The 15852-nt window shown below is 44.2% G+C and overlaps 1 protein-coding gene and 1 pseudogene across 1 annotated transcript in view; both read left to right on the top strand.

Moving 5' to 3' along the window:
• The window catches only part of LOC126108165 (uncharacterized), a 150414-nt gene that overhangs the window by 94593 nt on the left and 39969 nt on the right, over nt 1–15852 (top strand). The gene's annotated exons all lie outside the window — the stretch shown is intronic.
• On the top strand, nt 207–324 carry LOC126109054 (5S ribosomal RNA; annotated as a pseudogene).

Below are 15852 nucleotides of genomic sequence, written 5' to 3'. Positions count from 1 at the left end.
TTAATTTCAACTATAATGAAAATGTAGGAGCTTAAGTGACAGGCTGGTATATCAGCAGTTGCTGCTGTGGTTATCAGTCCAAAGACGCAGCTGTCCAGGACACTTTGTCCTGTGCAAGTATTTCCGCCTTCACCCACTTGAGCCTGTTTACTGTACTAATCTTTTGGTCTGCTTAACAATTTTTGCTGCCCTCACGTCCTTCCATAGCCAACGGCGTTGTCGCCGTAGTAACACCGGTTCCCGTTAGATCACCGAAGTTAAGCGCTGTCGGGCTGGGTTAGCACTTGGATGGGTGACCATCCGGTCTGCCGAGCGCTGTTGGCAAGCGGGGTGCACTCAGCCCTTGTGAGGCAAACTGAGGAGCTACTTGACTGAGAAGTAGCGGCTCCGGTCTCAAAAATGGTTCAAATGGCTCTGAGCGCTATGGGACTTAACATCAGTCCCCTAGAACTTAGAACTACTTAAACCTAACTAACCTAAGGACATCACACATATCCATGCCCGAGGCAGGATTCGAACCTGCGACCGCAGCAGTCCCACGGTTCCGGACTGTAGCGCCTAGAACCGCACGGCCACCGCAGCCGGCGCTCCGGTCTCGTAAACTGACAAACGGCTGGGAGAGCAGTATGCTGACCACGTGCCCCTCCATATTCGCATCCAGGGACGCCTGTGGGTTGAGGATGACACGGCGGCCGGTCGGCACCGTTGGGCCCTGTTGGGACGGAGTTTCTTTCACGTTCTTCCATTAACAACTTTGCTACTCCTTGATACATCAGAATGTGACCACTTGTAACACTTCCACTGCAATATTACCGACACTGCTACGTCACTCCTCTCCATATCCGATTCTCTATTATTATTTCTCAATCGGCAGATCATAAAGACTAGAGTGATTCAGTTTATCGATTTAGTCAAATAATGATCTACGTGTTCCTATAGTAGCGAATTAAGATTTTGCGAATAAGGTCTTTAAGGGGGAATGTAACGGAAACTGTAAACATTTATTTAAAAAATCATTGCAACCATATTTATTAATGTACAAATCTAAAATTTTGCATGTGTAAAGTAAAAGAGCTAAGTTTTAAGTAAAAAGTACAATAAAATATGCAGGATTAATACTTTTCCAGAAATTTGAATTTTTAATTTTTTGTTTTTTTTTGTGAAGAGCAGTAACTCAAACTCTAATCATGCAATTAATCTGAAAATTTTATTGTAGTATCCTGAAAAGGTTATAAGACCACTGAACTACAGTTAATTTATGGTACAAATTATATCCTTAATAGAGTTTTTAATTTTGTACATCAAAAATTAACTTTTTAACATACATTCATCTAAAAATCAGAATGTAATTCCAGGGCCTCGTATTTTCGTAGTTCCAGGCAGACAGCAACACGTTGCTAACAGTTCTTGAACATTTCATAGCATTAGCGCGTATACTTCTTGAGAAAAGGCTTCTAGTTAAGTAAAAATTGTAAAAAAGAGAAAATGAGGTTCAAAAATTTTTCTTCTCATACTTCTACATGTCACAAGCTTAGCTCAATTTTAAAATCCTCCAAGTTGATACTCCTCATCCTCCAGGTTTCTCTTCTCTCCTCTTCGAGTCTACCTGGCCTGTATTTGCAGGTAAGACGCTGATGTGTTAGCTTTCTTGACCCTGCTCTCGTCGGTGGTGTAAAATGCTTTTGCTGTAAACACACCAAGATCTATACCAACTATCTTCAGCACTTCAATTCTGTCATTATTTCCGTTGTTGTAACGTAAAACTGCATCATAGACACCTATTTTGAGTACTTCAAGTTCACAGAATGACTTGTTTGAGCATCTAATCCAAATTAAGTTACTGAGGCTTTCATTCGCATTTTGTGTCTTTACGTGAATACACTTCCTCAGTAAATCAGTGTTTGCAAGAAACCTGAATGTGGGCTTAATTGCATTCATAACAGGCTCTGGTAACAAGTGCTTATGTGAATACGTCTCACTTCTGTTGATGAACTTACACTAATCGTCTTTGGGACACAGATTGTGCATTGGTGTTTGGTCAGTGGGTAGTTTGTGGGAAAAAATTGCCCACACAGCACGCCTCATTGCCTCTAAATTACGTGTGTTTTTCCTGATAGCTCTCCTGTAAAATAACTGAACAGAATCAATTTCTTTCAGCGTAAGCCTGCGTTTTCCTCCTAGTGGTTCTCCATTCTCAAGTACTTCACCTTTCTTCTCTTTCAGCCAGCGACAAAGTCTACCAGCAAGCCCCTTTTGGACGTGGCCAACACGTTCCAACTTTCCTATTGTTGTAGTGTACGGATTTTTATCTGTTACAGCTTTGAACGACGAGGAGTCCCCATCTCCAAGGTATATAGTACATCTAACACCATACTGGTCCTCAGATCTGGAGAACATCTCCACAACTGCAGCAGCCTCCATGGCCCCACTTGAGCCACTATAATTTTTAGATCATGCTACTCCATGGTTTCCTTGCCACTGTCTTCATTGTTGGACATTTTCCTTGTTGCACACTGGTGGCAGTATTTAGACATAACTTCCCCTCCCGTCGGCGGTTCGAGTCCTCCCTCGGGCATTGTTGTGTGTGTTGTTCTTAGCGTTAAGCTGGTTTAAGTATTGTGTAAGTCTAGGGACTGATGACCTCAGCAGTTTGGTCCCTTAGGAATTCACACACATTTGAACATGATTTCCACATCCAAAACTTTACTTCAGTCAACACCAATAACAGATGCAACCCCACACAGAGATGTGTGACCCCTTTTCATCCAGGTCCCATCTACAGACACACACTGGTCAGTAACATTTGCAGGAGATTCACTGTCATGAATATCTACCCCGGGATCTATTTCTTTTTGGTTTACTTGCACTAATTCCTCCACTGCTTTCTTCATAGAAACTTTGGCAGTATCGCATACAGCATCAGACACTTCTTTATTTATTTTTTTAACCTTGCACAAGGTGGAGGCATGTTCAGAAAACCACACAATTAATTACCTCCTTCGTGCCCTGTCCAAGGCATCTCAGAGCATATGCTAACCTAAAATTGCTTTCACAGGTACCAGTGTCAGTTTCTTTTTGGAGGAGGAAAATGAAAATTCATAGCCACACGAATTACAAATTAATTTAAAATCACGAGCTATACCCACTCTTCTTTCTTCAACAACAATCATGCATTCGGTATTTTTGCAGCTAACACATGAACATGAAAACCTTATAGCCTGGCAGAGAAGCTCTAAATCAATAAGTCTGAATCCACTGGAATCCATATCAACATCATTCACGCACCCGCACAATTCTCCAGTCCTAAGTTTCGATGCTGCAACTGAGAGCTTATGTTCTTCATTTCGAGAAGCTTCCTCTTTTTTGTTGGTAAACCGATGTCCATGAAATCTCAGTTTCCTGAACGCAGTTTTTCCAATACCCATTATGCATAAATCTTGACTTGCACGTAAATATTTGTGAATTCAACCTTTCACCTCCTAACAAGGTTACTAAATAATAAGGTTGGGCAGTAAGCGATCTGCTCTGCCATTGGCTGGCCTAGTGACGTCAGCGTGGAAGCAAGCAGACGACACGGCATGCGCGTTTACGTCAAGTTTTTGGCGGAAGATTTTGTTTATACCAGAAATGCAGTGTCTAAACTGCTTTTCTGCTGCTAAAATATTACAGTTAAAACTGACGAGTTATATTCTTTCGCAGCTTATGCCTCACACATCGGTAAAATGTCAGATCACAACCACACTGACACACACTTGAAATTCGAAACCTCGGCTCAAATAAATCAGAAACTATTCATTTAATCGCATTGAAATGAATTTACTTAAGAGCTCGAAGTTGCACACACTTGTTTGTAAGAACAGCATTTCTTCTTTCTAAAGCCGCTATAGTATTCATCAAAGTAACTTTATCTGAGTCTGAAAAAAAAAACTGTCATCTGTACATGTGCTCTTATTACGATGTTTCTTATTTGGTGACAGCTTTTCCAGAGTTTCCAGAGATTTCTTATGTAGTTCTCGTTCCTTATACCGTTTGGTTCTGTCTCCTGTTGCGGGTGACACATTGACAGTCGCACTACTGCACGGCAAATTGCGCGAAGGAACTGCATCTGGCTTGAGCATTCTTTTTCGGGGCAAATTAAGCAATTCAGACTGTAAATCCCTTAAGTAATCTGTTTCTGCGAAATGGCGAGAACATATTCTTGCATGCGCAACATTTACACTGTCTTTGCTACAACATTTCGACAACCACAGTTTTTGTAATGTTTCATTCCGCGGGAAACTGTGATACATTACGTCAGTTCCCTTTGTGCTCCAGTTGTAGGAAAAACAGACCGTTACAGCACAGCCTGGCATTGTAAAAATTAATTTTCTCACTCACTTGTAGATTCTCCAAAAAGAATTTCACAGGACGAACCATAAACTATAGAGCTGGCGAACACAATGTTGATTCCGCTGTCCACTATCGCTAACTATTTCAGTTCCGAATCAAATATCAGTTACAGCAAAAACCGTTAACACTCCCGAATTCCGAATGTTTCCGCTGTTGATTGAGTACCTCAGAAGAAAGAACTCAATCAAAATACTCCTTCAAACACAAAACAACACAAGAAAAACAATCACACACAATTCGAACTGTGTACTGTTTGGCACAGCTGCTTCCACCGTGACGTCATGCGCACAACTGAGAAAACACGTTGCTTTCTGCGCATAGCTTTCTGCGCCCCCCTGCCTCATAATGTGTCGGTATTGTCAAAAGAAATAAACCACATGAAAGTTTTCAGGCAAAGATATAGATGTCAGCCAGAGATATAGATGTCAGTCAAAGATATCAGAAGAAAATAGCCTTCACACTGACAAAAATTCTGCTGAAGCAATCAGTTTCCCAAATGTCGGAAAAGGTGAGAGTGGCCACCATTGCAGAGTTAATCATTTAATCAGTTAAACAATTTAAAGGCATTTCTATAGTTGCTATCACGATAAAATTCACACACAACTGTATAGATGAAGAAAATAATATTTTTGAAAAATCGATTTTTTGCACCAAAATTTATTACATACCCCCCCCCCCCTCAACAATTAATCAGGAATCGCAGACTGTGTTGATGAATACAGGTCAAAGAAATGTATTAAAATTTATACCATGACCGGGATGCAAAACTGGGTCTCTTGCTCACTTGGCAGATGCGTTAACCACTGCACCACCCTGCCTAGTGAGCAGGCGACACAAGTTCGAATCCTGGTCATGGTATAAATTTTAATTCATTTCTTTGACCTGTATTCATTATCATAGATGAAATTGAGACTTAATCTATGTCTCTGGAACATAAAATTTATCCGATTAATTCTGTTGTTTATCGTTACTATTGTACTGTTTACAAAAAAATTCAAGCTGCATGTTTCATTCAGAAAAATTCCTTATGCTGTAACAGACACTGAATCTCTCCTTGATTTCCTTTACTTCTTGATACACAGACTATTATGAACAGCCTCACTACCTTCTCGATTACTGCTTCCCTTTCGCGCCATTCGACTAATACGAGAGTAACTATGAATCGATATCATTCAGGCTGTAGAAAACCTGTCGGCCCTTTAGAATTCAAGGAGTGTATTCCACTCGCCGGCCGATGTGACCGAGCGGTTCTAGGCGCTTCAGTCCGGAACCACTCGACTGCTACGGTCGCAGGCTCGAATCCTGCCTCGGGCATGGATGTGTGTGATGTCCTTAGGTTAGTTAGGTTTAAGTAGTTCTAAGTTCTATGGGACTGATGACCTGAGATGTTAAGTCCCATAGTGCTCAGAGCCATCTGAGCCTTGTGAGAAAGCAAAGGAAGTGTAATGTAAGAGTTTTTCGCTTATAATTTTTTTCAGGCGATTTCCGTCCGCAAGCTGTGTAGTTTTGTCTCTATAGTCTGGGAGACGAGTCTTTGGTATTGACAGCTCGGTAGCGTCTTTCCGTTGCCTAGCGACCGCAGGCAGGCAGCCAATGACGGCCTCACTTTGAGCGGGTAGCAAGGGCCACATTGCCGCTCTGAAACTTACCAGTGTCCCGCGTGCAGGCGGTGCGGTCGTTCGTCGTTTGTCTGAAGTTGAATTTGCAGTTTATTTCGTTTTTGTTGTTTTTAGTGTTTCTTTGTTTACGTTTCGTTGTAAACAATGTCTAGTGCGGCGGGTAGTACCAGCCCAACACAAGAAGTGAAACGGAGGAAGAAAAGTGTGCTACACACCCAGGCCCGTGAATTCGTGTGCTCTGTGAGGGATTACTTTGAGAAAGAAAAGGACAAAGGTGGGCCCTTAATTCCTGTTGTTCAGGTTGTGAAGAGAACTGCAGCAGCATTGAAAATAAGTAAGAACACTGTTGTAAAGATAGGGAAAGAACAGTATAGTGTAGATTGTGACGAGAGTGGCACAACAAAGCTGCACACACCAGGAAAGAAGCGACCGAGAAGTAAGCAGGTGGCAGCTTCGGACGATTTTCAGAAAGACGCTATTCGTCATCATATATACAGCTATTATAAGAGAAGGGAACATCCCACTCTATCTAAATTACTGGTGTCGCTTCAGAAAGACGATCTTTTTAAAGGGAGCAAATTTTCATTGCTTACAGTGTTGAAAGACATAGGCTTCAGCTATTCACTGTTTAACGGACGCAAAATATTAATGGAAAGGACAGATGTAGTTGCATGGCGGTGCAGATTTCTGCGCAGGATCATGGGTGTGGAATTCGAAAGTATAGTGTGGTCAGATGAAACTTGGGTCAATGCCAGCCATTGTTTACGTAGAGGCTGGAATGATGGAACGCCCGAGGGGACAATGGCAGTGCCTGTTGGCAAAGGAGGGCGTATTATTGTCTTACATGCAGGAACATCGAAAGGTTTTGTGCCAAACTGCTTGAAAATGTTTCGGTCAAAAAAGACGGGAGATTACCACGAAGAAATGAACAGTGTAGTATTTCAAGAATGGTTCGAGACATCGCTTATGACGAATCTGACAAGTCCATCAGTGATTGTTATGGACAATGCGCCTTATCATTCCGTTGTTCACGATAAGGCACCAACCTTGGCAACAAAAAAAGACGATATCATTCAGTGGTTGAAACGGCGAAAAGTAGATTTCAGAGAAGATTTAAGGAAGGCGGAACTGCTCGAAATTGTGGCACAAAAGAAACCCCAATTTCCGACATATGTAATTGACGAGATTGCTAAAAGGCACGGGCATGAAATCGTTCGGCTTCCTCCATACCACTGTCACTTCAATGCAATTGAAGGAGTGTGGGCGCAGATAAAAAATTACATTGCTGCAAACATAAAAAATTCACGATCTCTGAAGTGGAAACTCTCCTTCCAGCAGCTATCAATAAAGTGACAATTCGAGACGTGGGCTAAAATTGTAAACAGCAGTGCAAGTGCCATCAGAGAGGCGGCCAAAACCGAAGGGGTTGTGGAAGAATGCATCGAAAATTTAATTATACATCTGGGAGAGAGCAGTGATAGTCCGAGTAGTGCTGAGGAAGACAATGTCAAATCAGATTCTGACAATGGTGTGAGTGGTGTTTTTCCATTACAGTAACTACAACGTATTCAGGAATGTAAGAAAGGAGTTTGCTATCGATCTACAACCAGATCATCATATTGTGAGTACTTTCTTCAGATTATAACTCTTAATACACTGACCAATTATTCTGTAGCTTGTAGTAGAACAAATTAATAATGTAATACTTAACAATGGAAACCAAAACTGCTAATATTCAACAACTTGCGAAAATAGTTTTCATTTCAGTTGTGAAGTTTAACAGATAACTTTATTATGTTTCAGCATCTTAGATACTTGTACTAAATAGCTCTTATCGGTTTTCGAGTTAATATATTTCAAGCATCAACTTTAGATAAATTCACGCGTACCAATACGACTTGTATTTTGTCTCGCTTTTATTTCTGCTGCTAGAGAATGCGTGTAGCAGACAGGGCGCCGCGTGCTGTGAGCCACGTTCGGCAACGGCGCCGTCTGCCCGCCGGAACTGTCAGTACCAATCACTCGTCTCACGGACTATAAGGAAATGCAGGTCATTTCCCGCAACACGCACATGAAATATAATGTCAAACATGTACCCGACTCATACGAGTATACACTCGTCAAAAAAAGTTTTGCATCACCTCGGTTCCCAGGGTTCCGGAACCTGTACAGAAAATTGGGATAGAGGACAACATAAACATTATTTCCGCCCTTTTTATTGCTCATGAAAACCACATATTGCACGTTGTACCACCATACAGCGAGACCTTCAGAGGTGGTGGTCCAGATTGCTGTACACACCAGTTCCTCTAATACCCAGTAGCACGTGCTCTTGCAGTGATACATGCCTGTATTCGTCGTGGCATACTATCCACAAGTTCATCAAGGTACTGTTGGTCCAGATTGTCCCACTGCTCAACGGCTTTCTCACAAGGTTCAAATGGCTCTGACCACTATGCGACTTAACTTCTGACGTCATCAGTCGCCTAGATCTTAGAACTAATTAAACCTAACTAACCTAAGGATATCACACACATCCATGCCCGAAGCAGGATTCGAACCTGCGACCGTAGCCGTCGCTCGGTTCCAGACTGTATCCTCACAAGGGAAACTCTCCATCACATCCCCGTCAGATTTAGTCCAAATCGTTCAAATGGCTCTGAGCACTATGCGACTTAACTTCTGAGGTCATCAGTCTCCTAGAACTTACAAGGGAACCTCCCCATCGCACCCCCCTCAGATTTAGTTATAGGTTGGCACATTCGATAGGCCTTGAAAAACTGAACACAGATCAATCGAGAAAACAGGAAGAAGTTGTGTGGAACTATGAAAAAACGAGCAAAATATACAAACTGAATAGTCCATGTGCAAGCAACATCGAGGGTAAACCGAGCTCAGGAGCGCCGCGGTCTCGTGGTTAGCGTGAGCAGCTGCGGAATGAGAGGTCCTTGGTTCAAGTCTACCCTCGGATGAAAATTTTTACTTTCTTTATTTTCGCAAAGTTATCTGTCCGTTCGTTCGTTGACGTCTCTGTTCACTGTAATAAGTTTAGTGTCTGTGTTTTGCGACTGTACCGCAAAACCGTGCGATTAGTAGACGAAAGGACGTCCCTCTCCAATGGGAACCGAAAACATTTGATCGCAAGGTCATAGGTCAACCGATTCCTCCACAGGAAAACACATCTGATATGTTCTATACGACACTGGCGACGGCATGTGCGTCACATGACAGGAATATGTTGTCGACCCACCTAACTTGTACACTTGGCGAATGGGTAAAAAGATTCTTCTACCTTGTCCGATTTAGGTTTTCTTGTGGATGTGATAATCACTCCCAAAAAAGTGATGAAAACATAAGCGTTTGTCACATAAACTGAAAATTAAAAAGTTAATCTTTTCACCCGAGGGAAGGCTTGAACCAAGAACCCCTCTCCTTCCGCAGCTGCTCACGCTAACCACGGGACCACGGCACCCACGAGCTTGCTTTTTACTTGTAGTTGCCTATCTTTCACATGGACTACTTATTTTTTCATAGTTTCGCACAACTTCTTCCTGTTTTCTCGATTGATCTGTGTTCAGTTTTTCAAGGCCTATCCACTATGCCAACTTATAACTAAATGTGAGGGGAATGCGATTGGGAGGTTCCCTTGTTAGAACTACTTAAACCTAAATAACCTAAGGACATCACACACATCCATGCCCTAGGCAGGATTCGAACCTACGACCGTAGCGGTCTCTCGGCTCCAGACTGTCAGATTTAGTCGTAAGTGGACAGCTTGAACACAGATCAAGCATGAGAACAGGAAGAAGGTGTACTGGACTGTGAAGAAGAAAGCAAGATATAGACAGTGAACGGTCTCAGAACAAGAAGTACAATATAGAGCAGACACAAAGAGAAATGGCTGGCACACTTAGCTCAGCGTTGTTCGGTCAGAAGGTTAGCTGCCGTCTGTAATTAAAAAAAAAAAAAAAAAAAAAAAAAAAAAACTGAGTGAACGGGTCAACGATGAACTTTAACAGGTGTCATGGAACGTCCACCCCGAACAAATGTAACGAACACTAAGGAACAAAATGAGATTTAAAAAAAGAAACCCATCGTAATAAAAATAATGAAAGTGGTTAAGGTGCTAAGCTGCAAAAGTGGCGAGCCGTATTCTAACATTACCCCCCCACCCCCTGGCCAATTTTATTTCCTCTTTCTTCAAGTTTGTGTCTATGTAGTGGGGTAACGTCCGTTTGAAACTGCGAGGTGTAAGGTAGGGACGTATAATGTCAGTTGATTTTGCACAGTGGGGGATTAGCCGAGCGGCGTAAGGTGCTGCAGTCATGGACTGTGCGGCTGGTCCCGGCGGAGGTTCGAGTCCCACAGGGGCTCAGTCGTCCTTTGTCGGCTCCGCATTGGCCACTCCCGGCTGACACACAGTTATTTACTGCGCCGGGAGGACCCTCCTGTATGTCGCTGCTGTGCAGCTTTGACGGTGGCCCACATTTTGCTGGCCTGCCCCCTTTTAGCTGTGGTCAGGCAGACATTTGCGCTGCCTGATACGCTCCCTGCCCTTTTATCTGATGACCCTGTTATGGCTGGCTTAGTTTCACGTTTTATTCGGGCAGGGGGTTTTTATCGTTTAATCTGAGCGTTTGTTATGTCCTTTTGTGTTGATTCAGGTCTCTGCCCTGCGATTTTAGTCTGACTTTTTAATGTGTTCCTAAGTGGTTGGTTTTTCCTTTTCTGTTTCTATGGTCGGCCAACCACCGTCACACTATGTGATTTTAGTTCGTTTTGTATGGTCTATGTCTAAGTTTCTCTTGTTCTGTGTCGTCTGTGATCTATTCTGTTACTCTTTTTTATTCTCTGTGGGTGTTTTTAGTATTTGGATAGAGGGACCGATGACCGTAGCAGTCTGGTCCCTTTAATCCCACAAACCAACCAACCAATCCTCCCTCGAGCATGGGTATGTGTGTTTGTCCTTAGGATAATTTAGGTTAAGTAGTGTGTAAGCTTAGGGACTGATGACCTTAGCACTTATGTCCCATTAGATTACACACACATTTGAACATTTGATTCTGCACAGCTAGTCTAATGGCAGCCGACAGGAAGTGTCTCTCGAATGGGAAGCACAAACGTTTGATGACAAGGCGACAAGTGAACCGAATCGTCCACCGGAAAACACGTCTGCTGTGTGAGACACGGCATTAGTGACAGTACGTATGTCACATGATAGGCACCTACTTTGTACGACTGGTAAATGAGTGAGATGTGCCTGTTTGACCGATGTAGGTATTCGTATGAATGTGAATGTGATTACTCCAAAGAAAATTGTGAAAACGTAATAGTATGTCACTTTTTTTTTTTTTTTTGTGTCATCAGTCTACTGACTGGTTTGATGCGGCCCGCCACGAATTCCTTTCCTGTGCTAACCTCTTCATCTCAGAGTAGCACTTGCAACCTACGTCCTCAATTATTTGCTTGACGTATTCCAATCTCTGTCTTCCTCTACAGTTTTTGCCCTCTACAGCTCCCTCCAGTACCATGGAAGTCATTCCCTCGTCTTAGCAGATGTCCTATCATCCTGTCCCTTCTCATAAGCTGCAACAAATGAACGCAGTAGTTTCAGAATCACACACTTTCTCTGTGCTCTGTCAAAACATATGTTTTTAACTTTTTTGAAGTTCCGTTCCCTTTTGGAAATCTTGACTCTTGAATGCCTTTGTTGTAACGTAGTTCACACCCGTTTATTTGTTGTTTTTGTTGTGACTTGGCAAGACAGCCAAGCCACTATGATTGATAGCCGAAAGGCACGGCCGCGGTGGTCTAGCGGTTCTAGGCGCTCAGTCCGGAACCGCGCGACCGCTACGGTCGCAGGTTCGAATCCTGCTTCGGGCATGGATGTATGTGATGTCCTTCGGTTAGTTAGGTTTAAGTAGTTCTAAGTTCTAGGGGACTGATGACCACAGATGTTAAGTCCCATAGAGCTCGGAGCCATTTTTTTGAACCGAAAGGCACGCGTTAAGCTCACGCAGGCTGGCGTGAGGTCTGGAACCGTTATAGGAGTTTATAGTAGAAAGAAAAGTACGTAGCCTCTGGAATACTTAACTTTAATCCATAATTGGTGAAGATCGGTCTGACGGCACATGCATCACAAGATAAATAGCAAATGATAATGGCGCCTTGCTAGGTCGTAGCAAATGACGTAGCTGAAGGCTATGCTAACTATCGTCTCGGCAAATGAGAGCGTAATTTGTCAGTGAACCATCGCTAGGAAAGTCGGCTGTACAACTGGGGCGAGTGCTAGGACGTCTCTCTAGACCTGCCATGTGGCGGCGCTCGGTCTGCAATCACTGACAATGGCGACACGCGGGTCCGTCGTATACTAGCGGACCGCGGCCGATTTAAAGGCTACCACCCAGCAAGTGTGGTGTCTGGCAGTGACACCACAGTTTTCATCTCTGCGAGCCATCTGTGTGGTAATAATAATAAGAATAATAATAATAATGGCCGGTGGCGAGGGCCTCCCGTCGGGTAGACCGTTCGCCTGGTGCAAGTCTTTCGATTTGACGCCACTTCGGAGACTTACGTGTCGATGGGGATGAAATGATGATGATTAGGACAACACAACACCCAGTCCCTAAGCGGAGAAAATCTCCGACCCAGCCGGGCATCGAACCCGGGCCCTTAGGATTGACATTCTGTCACGCTGGCGACTCAGCTACCGGGGGCGGACATCTGTGTGGTATCTCGCCTGCTCTCACTATTCATATGTACTTGCGACGGTAACAGAGTCTTACCGCGTGAGTCGTATTCTACACTCAAGAGCGAAAGAAACTGGTGCACCTACCTAACATCGTGCAGGCTTACGCGAGCTCGCAGAAGTGCCGCAACACGACGAGCCACGGACTCGACTAATGTCTGAAGCAGTGCTGGAGGGAACTGACACCGTGAACCATGCAGGGCTCTCCATAAATCCGTAAGAGTATGAATGGGTGCAGAGCTCTTCTGAACAACACGTTGCAAGGCATCCCAGGTATGCTCAATAATGTTCATGTCTGGGGAGTTTGGTGCCCAGTGGAAAAGTTTAAACTCAGAAGAGTGTTTGTGGAGCCGCTCTGTAGCAATTCTGGACGTGTGGGGTGTCGCATTGTCCTGCTGGAATTGCCCAAATCTGTCAGAATGCACAGTGGACATGAATGGTTGGAGGTGATCAGACATGATGCTTGCATACGTCTCACCTGTCAGTCTTATCTCATTTATGAGGTGCATTCAAGTTCTAAGGCCTCCGTTTTTTTTTTCTCCGGACTGGAAGAGATAGAAACATGCGCATTGTTTTAAAATGAGGCCGCGTTCAGTGTCAATACGTCGCAGAGATGGCAGCACCGTACGGCAGATGGAATTTTACCGCCAGCGGCGAGAATGAGAACTGTTTTAAATACTTAAAATGGCGACGTTTTCCTTACTTGAACAGCGTGCAATCATTCGTTTTCTGAATTTGCGTGGTGTGAAACCAATTGAAATTCATCGACAGTTGAAAGAGACATGTGGTGACGGAGTTATGGATGTGTGGAAAATGCATTCGTGGGTGCGACAGTTTAATGAAGGCAGAACATCGTGTGAAAACAAACCGAAACAAACTCGGGCTCGCACAAGCCGGTCTCACGACACGATCGAGAAAGTGGAGAGGATTGTTTTGGGGGATCGCCGAATGACTGTTGAACAGATCGCCTCCAGAGTTGGCATTTCTGTGGGTTCTGTGCACACAATCCTGCATGACGACCTGAAAATGCGAAAAGTGTCATCCAGGTGGGTGCCTAGAATACTGACGGACGACCACATGGCTGCCCGTGTGGCACGTTGCCGAGCAATGTTGACGCGGAACGACAGCACGAATGGGACTTTCTTTTCGTCGGTTGTGACAGCGGATGAGACGTGGATGCCATTTTTCAATCCAGAAACAAAGCGCCAGTCAGCTCAATGGAAGCACACAGATTCACCGCCACCAAAAAAATTTCGGATAACCGCCAGTGCTGAAAAACTGATGGTGTCCATGTTCTGGGACAGCGAGGGCGTAATCCTTACCCATTGCGTTCCAAAGGGCACTACGGTAACAGGTGCATCCTACGAAAATGTTTTGAGGAACAAATTCCTTCCTGCACTACAACAAAAACGTCCGGGAAGAGCTGCGCGTGTGCTGTTTCACCGAGACAACGCACCCGCACATCGAGCTAACGTTACGCAACAGTTTCTTCGTGATAACAACTTTGAAGTGATTCCTCACGCTCCCTACTCACCTGACCTGGCTCCTAGTGACTTTTGGCTTTTTCCAACAATGGAAGACACTCTCCATGGCCGCACATTCACCAGCCGTGCTGCTATTGCCTCTGCGATTTTCCGGTGGTCAAAACAGACTCCTAAAGAAGCCTTCGCCGCTGCTATGGAATCATGGCGTCAGCGTTGTGAAAAATGTGTACGTCTGCAGGGCGATTACGTCGAGAAGTAACGCCAGTTTCATCGATTTCGGGTGAGTAGATAATCAGAAAAAAAATCGGAGGCCTTAGAACTTGAATGCACCTCGTACTTTCGACGGTAATGTATTCTTGCCACATGGCTTATATTCTATAAATAGCGAGTAGTGTGACATCTGCCAAGACTACCGAACTCTGTCCGAACAGGCCATGAAGGTTCAACGTTAGGTACCGGCCACCATGTCATCCCCAGCCCACAGACGTGACTGGATGCTGATACGAAGGGTCATGTGGTCAGCACACCGCTCTCCTGGCCGTACGTCACTTTACGAGACCGGGGCCGCTACTCCTCAGTCGAGTAGCTCCTCAGTTTGCCTCACAAGGGCTGAGTGCACCCCGCTTGCCAACAGCGCCCGGCAGACCGGATGGTCACCCATCCAAGTGCTAGCCCAGCCCGACAGCGCTTATCTTTGTCCTGCTGGGCTGGCACTTGGATGGGTGAGCATCCAGTCCGCCAAGCGCGAGAGAGTTTCGAACACGGCTGACCTGCTTGACAGTCTAACACCATCACCAATTACCCACGACGGCACTGCTATTTTGACTGCTCTTTATTTCACTTCTTGTTGTTGGAACGATCACTGTTTCCATTTTGCTTTTTTTTCTGTTCAGTGCACCTTCTTCCTGTTTTCATCCGTGATCTGTGTTTTCGACGGGCTATACGAGGTGCGGCTAGAAAAAAACTGGACTGATGCTGGAAAAAAACATTTATTTACAATTATTTACAATTTCATGTTATCTCCTTCAATGTACTCTCCTCCTCGGTCTCTACACCGCTCCATATGAATTTTCCAGTGTTCATAGCAATGCTGCAGATCATTTTCGGTAAGTCCATACATTACTTCCGTCGCTTTTTCTTTTACTGCTTCAACAGTCTCAAATCTAGTTCCTTTCAAAGCTGACTTGACTTTAGGGAAAAGAAAAAAGTCACAGGGGGCCAAATCAAGTGAGTAGGGTGGATGATCTAAGATGGGAATGTTGTGTTTTGCCAAAAACGTCTTCACTGACAACGCACTGTGAGCTGGGGCATTGTCTTGGTGAAGGATCCATGACTTTTTTCTCCACAAATCGTTCCGTTTTCTCCGTACTCGCTCACGTAGGGTAGCTAGGACGCTAATGTAGTAATGCTGATTCACTGTTGTCCCTCTGGTACCCAATGTGCACAATCCCTTTGATGTCAAAAAAAACAATCATCATTGCCTTGAATTTCGATTTTGACATTCGTGCTTTTTTTTGTCGTGGAGAACCAGGAGTTTTCCAATGCATCGATTGGCGTTTAGTTTCGGGATCGTAAGTAAAAAACCACGATTCATCGCAAGTAATAACATTTT

Source organism: Schistocerca cancellata, chromosome 11 (assembly GCF_023864275.1).
Source record: "Schistocerca cancellata isolate TAMUIC-IGC-003103 chromosome 11, iqSchCanc2.1, whole genome shotgun sequence".
Lineage (NCBI taxonomy): Eukaryota > Metazoa > Arthropoda > Insecta > Orthoptera > Acrididae > Schistocerca > Schistocerca cancellata.
The sequence above is the reverse complement of the archived record's forward strand: the minus strand, read 5'-3'. Positions and strand labels throughout refer to the sequence as shown.